General features: G+C 44.9%; 1 non-coding gene across 1 annotated transcript; it reads right to left on the reverse strand.

The window, feature by feature from the left end:
• Positions 1 to 86: 86 nt before the first annotated feature.
• Positions 87 to 159, reverse strand: Trnat-ggu (transfer RNA threonine (anticodon GGU)). The gene has a single exon. It is a non-coding gene; the product is annotated as a tRNA-Thr (tRNA).
• Positions 160 to 7,186: the final 7,027 nt, after the last annotated feature.

Consider the following 7,186-nt stretch of genomic DNA (forward strand, 5'->3'; position numbering starts at 1 on the left):
GGAACAACATAGAAGGGACAGATACAAACAAAGCCTCAAATTGCCTAAGAAATCAACGATGAAAGATGAAAGTCACTGAAAAGGTTAGTCAGCTGTAGGGATCGAACCCACATCTTCTGGATTACCGGTCCAGGGCTCTACCAATTGAGCTAAGCTAACACGCCTCTCCAGCGACTTTCGGGGTGCGCCATCTGAAGGGACGACAAACCAGCCACTCACTCTCACTCACCCTCCTTTCACTCTTACATTTTTTGCTCACTCATATAAACATGAATGGTGGGTTCGATCCCTACAGCTGGCTAACCTTTTCAGTGACTTTCATCTTTCATCGTTCTATTTCCTATTCGATTCGTTATTCCATTCTGGTCTAAATACTGTAAAACCTTAAATTTTCGCGAATTTTACGTGTGCGCGAAAATTTTGCAGTGTGAGGTAATCAAGGCGTAAGATTTCAATTCGCGAAGTTCAGAGGCGGCGAATACGCGCGGGTTCTTAACTCGCGTAATTCAAGGGTTTTACAGTATTCGGATTCGCACACCTCTGTCAGCGATAATGCGCCTGAAGCAATCAATGTTTCACTTGTTCGCTGCTATTTCTCTATTAGCTTGGTCCTAATGCATCGCGCCTATGGCAGCATGCAGGAGAAGCCTGCTTTACGTTTATGTCCCACATTCTTTGCAATGAGCTCTTCTAATTCTTCTAACACCTCTATCGAGTACCCACTTTCCGGCTTTTTTTCGTTCACTTCAGTTTTGAAGACGTTGGACAGAAATAGGGCTAGCTGGTGCTAGCCAGACTGCACGACATCAATGTCATTGCTCAGAAATATGATAAAGGGCCGACGTAGGGGAGATGCTTCGTCCCAAGTTATCTCTTATGGAATGTCAGTGGCTACATCCCTGTCGCGGACATATTCATCCACAAAGATAGCGCAACGCACGGAGGCAGACAAAACCTTTTGAGAGCGTATATCTCTGAGAGCTGATATTCTTGGCGTGGAGAATGACCTGTGGCGTCCAGTTGCATCGAGTTATGTGAGCTCACTTCATAGTTCTAACCACTATCTACAAGATTAGAAAGACCATGCCATTTACACAACCTCCCAGCGCCGCTTCCCATGATTAGCGAAGGTTTCTGCTTATCAAGTGAAGTGTGCTTACTTGATTGCTTTCACAGTGTACCTACATTTTAGCAGCAACATGTGTACGGCAGCACGTTTTGTGTGTTTGAAATAAGGTATAAATTTAAATATTGGTTCAGTTGTCATATTTTGGCCACAAATAAAGTGTTCTTCCAATACCTTCAAGGTCTATATTCAAGCAGCATCATGTCTGCAACAGCACATTCTTTTTCTCAGTTTTGTGTAATCGAAACCTAAATCCTCCAGCTGATGTGTTTTGGTCACAAATGAACTATTCTTCTTCCAGAGGCTTCAAGGATTACATTCAAGCAACATCATGTGTGCAAGAGCTATTTTTCCCTCTGAGGTTTAACTAAAATAAATCTGTCGGCTGTTGTGTTTTGGTCACAGAAGTTGTTGTTCCTGCAGAGGCTTGAATTCTGGTGCATTCAAGTGCAGAATATGCTGTGTGCTATTGTTGGTACGACTTGCAGCAGTGTAGAGTTATAGATAGGAAGTATATAGATAGGAAGGGGCATGCGCAATGTTCCAACGTTGTGTGTGTATGTCCCTATAATGTCCCTCTTCTTGGGGTTTCTCTATCATGGTACTTATCACCAGCTCGCTTGCAATTTACCATCCTTTCGTTGGATAAGGGTCACTTTTGCGAACTTGGCGGCTGCCAACAAGATCTCAAGAAATAGAATAATGGAAGAAGCCCAATATAATTTTTAGGCTGCGTGTGGTCATCGCTTTCTGAAAAATGGTAATTCATAATTTCAGGACACTGGCTGCAGTAGTAGTATGCTTGTGCTCTCACCCTGGGTGTCCACTGTGTGTGGTTGGCAGTGGCGGATCCATGAAGGGGAGCGAAAGAAATCCAATATATAAACCGACATTTCTGGAGGGGCGATCGCCCATCCGTCCCCTCTCACCCCCTTGGATCCGCCAGTGGTTGTTGCTCAGCTGTAATGGGCTAACATGCACATAACTACAACAAACTATATTTGTATGTGTTTGGGTACAGTTGGTACAGTGCATTGTTTCTGGTTTTTAATGGGTTTAATAAGAATTCCTCCACTCTGGAAGTCTCTTCTCAAGTCTACTTCTATTTTCACTAAAAGCCACGGGTGAAATCTGTTCAAACCAACGTTGAAGGCAGAGAGCCGAACCGACATGTTTATCGGTTCGGTTTGGGTTTAGGTACGACGATAAGGGTTCGGTTGCGGTTCAGCTTCAAGAAAGCAACTATAATGGTTCAGACCAGTTTTTTCCAAACGGTTCGGGTTCACGAACCGGTTCAGAAGCCACAGTTACGAATGAAGCACAACAGGCAGGTTAAAGGAAACTTCCGTTTGTGTGGTACAGTGCTGGAAGTGGACAGGAAGGCGTCAATCGTCGTTAGGGATTTTGAAAGAATTTGTGCGATTTTAAAGACAAGGTCAGTAGTGGTTACAAGAGGAGCATACCCATGAATTACCGGCTTGTGTTGACTGTCCCTGCGCGTAGCTCATGTCGTGGGTGTTGGCTCACCCACCGGGTTGTTCGCAGAATCTCGCCAGGAATATAACAGTCAACAAAGCATGCTACCTTGACCTAAGTTATTTGAGTCATTCAAATTATTCATTACCAGTCAGAGTCGCGAATAGACGTTAATCAGCAAACGGCGCTTCATGTGAGTTCGATTGGAATAGTGAGAGTATGAGCTCGGGGTCTTTATGTAAAAGGCGCGTTATTGTGTATGCACTGACCACCGCCGTCGTGACATGTCGCCGTTAGAGTGAAGTGTCTATGGAACAAAGACAGACCAAGTGCAAACAGAGAGTTCGACTCATTTTCGACCCATTGACGATTTTTAAATACGATGTCAGTATGGTTGTCTGTGCTTTTTTTTATTTCAAATCCGCAAAGGAACCCAGCTTGGCATGTTCTTTTCATTCTGATCAGCATGAGAGTGGCTAGCGCTTTACTTTCTAATACCCTAGTCACGCGGCGAACTTAGTGCATTAAACGAAAGGGCAGTAACCTCATTCCTAAGCAACCATCATCTCGAATGACACCGTTCTCTCCCTTGATTTGTCGAAAATAGGTGGCGTACGCTGTCATGATCGTCTGCCATCTCAATCTAAAAATAGGGCAACAGGCCGTAGTCTGGCTCCCCCGAAGTGTTTGGCAAAAAGTGTATGCGTGCGCGGGGGACCTGGGAACTGAAATATCGCTCTAGCGTTGTAATTTTTTTTATGGATCCCTGAAGTTGGGAACCCCTCTGTTTTCTATGTGAACTTCACATAGGTTTTGTCCCCGAACTATGAGACAGATCGGAATGCGGAAACTTTCATTGGAAAGGTGACGTCAAGATCTCTTAACTCTGCGAACTGAAATATCGCTCTAGCATTGCAATTAAAAAAAAAAAGAAACGAATTTTGTCGCTACAGCTTCAAAAAATCCAAATAAATAAATGAAAGCAAATAAAAACAATCCGCTTCTGAGGTTAACCGGGGACATGTTTCAGGATTCAAATGACCCGTCTTTTGTGTGTTTTTAGCATTCTGTTTTTCCGAAAAAGAATTAAAAGTGAGTACAGGCATGCATCCAAGGCGCGTTTACCACTGATTCCGGAAGGTGGCGCCGTCCGCTCGCAGCGCCCGAACGTACTCCGCTTGTAAACCTCCGCGTATTGCGCAGCAGCTGATCGGCGTCCGTGGTTTCGGTTCGTCCTGAAGTGACCAATTCGTGGCTAAGTTACGCGTTTTTTTCACTTTCTTGTCCTGTTCATTTTCTCTCGGTCCTTGTGTGTTTTCTGCGTGTTCATAGTATTTACCCATTATGGCTCGAAGTCACGTCTACGGACAACGGAAACGTAAGAAGAAGGACTGCGAATTTACGTGGTAGAGGCAGGCATGTGACGGAACCTGCGGATTTGAGAGATTTTGGTAATGCAGGATGCTCCAGCCGTGCTGTTCCAAGTGATCGTTGCACTTCGACGACTCCACATCGCGCAGATACCCTTGTAGGCTCAACCTTTGGTGGTAGTGTTGTTCCTCAAACTGTAAGTGATGCCGGTCGGAATGCTTGTTTCGCTTACGAGCACAAGCGAAATTCGTCCTTCAAATTCGTCATTTGCTGATTCATCTGGGGTAGATAATGTAGTCCCCTGCAGTTCAGGTTGTGACGAGCTGGCCGGTTCCAGAGCAAGTCCCGTTCCAACCACTGCCGCTGTTACACCCAGTCGATCTCCATCTTTCGATACTGGCAATGTTCACCAGACACAGAGTCAGCGCACAAGCAGTGTGAATGGTCGGCGTATAGTGGAGATTGATCACTTCTTCTCGTCTTTGCAAAGTTTGTCGGTACATAGTCCGTTTGGTTGCGGCCTGGCTTACATGGAAATTGTATCAGAACATCGGCGAGGTCTGTGTAGCTCTTTCAGTTTGAAGTGCAGGATGTGTCTGAGGAAAGATGTAGTCACAACGGAGGCACCAGTTGATCAACTTGTTCAACAACGCATGGACGTCAATTCCCCAGCAGTGAACGGTATCGTGTCTATAGGTTGTGGTTTCTCAGGCCTTCTCGAGCTCCTAGGTGCTCTGGACATACCCGGCATGGCTTGTACCACGTACAGTAAGTATCAGGATATTGTTGCTAAAGGAATCGACAAAACAGCTTGGGAAGAAATAAGAAAAGCAGGCATTAAGGAAGCTTGGTTAGCTAGGGAGGCTGGGGACGTCGATGCTGACGGTTTTCCTATAATTACGGTCGTTGCCGATGGTGCTTGGTGCAAACGTTCATACAAGAACAAGTACGACGCTCTTTCTGGCTTGGTACGTAAATATTGTTATCTACACTAAATAAAGGTGCCCGAAAAAGAAGGATTTATCTTGCACACCGCTTGGCAGACGGGATATACAGGAAGTCTGTGCCCACCATTTGCGGAAAGAACACTATGAGCATTTATTTGGAGGAAAAAGTTGACCCCTCTGGTGCTATTAGTGGCACTGCTGTCTTTTGGCAAACACACTTACTAGAGTGGTATACATCCTGTGGCATGAGTTTGTACGATACGCATACAGATGCATCCCAGGCAGCACGAACCCCCGGGAAAAGAATGGGAACGCAATGGGGGCCTCGGCTCTTGAACGGGCGATAGTGCCCGACTGGTTCCCAGTAGTGTGGGAACTGAGGAGGTAGAACATAAGAGAAGATAAGGTAGTCCCCCGACGGTGCCCTGATCATTTCCCGCTCTGGTCTCCTTTTGGTCATGTAAACAATAATATAGGATCGCTCCCCGATGCTGCTCTGACCATTTCCCGGTCTGGACTGAACTTGTTCATGTGACCAAAATATAGGATCGCTCCCCGATGCTGATCTGATCACTTCACGATAATCAGTCACATGACCGGGGTGCAGCAACGGATTTCTCTTCCCGGACTGTCAGGCGCCGAGTGATGCAATCACGTAACCGACAGTTTCGAATCTGGCCAATGATGTTCCCCGATCATCCAGCCGTGTTTGCACTCTCGGAGTCCCCGTCGCTCTCGCTGCGAGAAACAAATGTATCCGGCCGTGCTCCCGTAACTTTCGAGGAATTCCAATATTTTTAAGCGATTCATCGAGTGGTAAGTGCTATTTCTTTTTGTGGTATTCCTCGCATTGATAAACGTTACTCATAGATGCTTTTCAACATGAGTGACACCTTTCTAGAAGGCTTCTCTGGAAACTTAGCAGCGCAGCATCGCATAGTTTCGATTTCAGCGATCCATTGTGGTTGATGCGTTGCTTTTAGTATAATGAACTCCGTTTTGGTGAAAATATGGTTCAGTAAAGTGTGGAATCGTATGTATTGTGTATTTGACATTAAACGAAATATAATCATTTCTCAGGACGACTGCGTGCTGCAGCTGTGCTTTCCATCTCCTGCGTGCGTACAAAACTGGAATGCTGGAGGACTTCAGCTTAAGGTTCGTTTTTGTAGTCATTCTAAATAAAAAGAAAAGAAAAAAAAGGAACCTCCGAAGCGAATAAATTATTCCGCTTTAATCCGTTTGCGTGATGTGATCGACGCATGATATGTCAATTTGTTTGAAACTGTGAGTGAATGAAAGTTATCCTGGTCTTTCATTCAGAATGTCAGAATGAATGCCTTGATGAAGGTATCACCGAAGTGCCCACCACCAGATCTCTGCCTCAGAGCCAGTGATGATGATCAAGATTTTTCTAGCGGATCTTGTCATGTCATGCTGAAAACTGTAAGTTTAGCTATTTGGTCTGTATTCAATAACGTCTGCATCTTGTGGTGCACACTTGTGTGTGTGGTGTGGTGTACTTTTCTCAGTGTAACCCTGACCTCAAGCGATCTTCCACTTTCAGAATCCACCCCGCACTTCGGTTACAACACTATGAACCTATCGCGATGCGATGCTTGCTTGAAAGGAATACAATGTGGTATGATGTGTTGTTTTTCTTTTAAAAGGACTTCAGGTAAGAGGCCTTCGTAGCAAGAAAGACATAAGAAAAGGCATCTTCTTGATGCATTAATATTTCTCCTAAAGGCAAGGGTACGAGTCACACTACGTGTGCCATACTGCACTCTCAGAAAAAAGGGTGGAGCAATTAGACCTTTTAGGAGGTAATAGTTGTCGCATATGTTGTGCCTAAAAGGTTGCAAAGTTCTACCTGCTACCTCACTCTCTGACACGAATAATAGGGTTACCGCTTCTGATTCGGTGAGCGAGGGGGCGTACACCTTTTTGTTGTAATTTGGATGGATGATAATTTCTTTTACCACCTTTTTACACCCCTTATCAGACGCTATGTTGGCTTAGGAGGTAACTATGGAAGTTACTACCTTCTCACACCTTTTTTCTTAGATTGTGGTTCCCAAATTGTGTGTATGTTGCCCTCGTATTAGCAAAGGTGCGCAAACATTTCTTCTATTTTCTTAAAGAAGGTATAGAACGATCACGACACATGTAGTACGGATTCTCAAGTTGTTCCTGTGTTCTATGTTGTTGGGCGTAACTCGTTACGAGTAACTCGATATTGTAACTAGGCTACTCGGCTTAGCTA

Source organism: Ornithodoros turicata, chromosome 3 (genome assembly GCF_037126465.1).
Source record: "Ornithodoros turicata isolate Travis chromosome 3, ASM3712646v1, whole genome shotgun sequence".
Lineage (NCBI taxonomy): Eukaryota > Metazoa > Arthropoda > Arachnida > Ixodida > Argasidae > Ornithodoros > Ornithodoros turicata.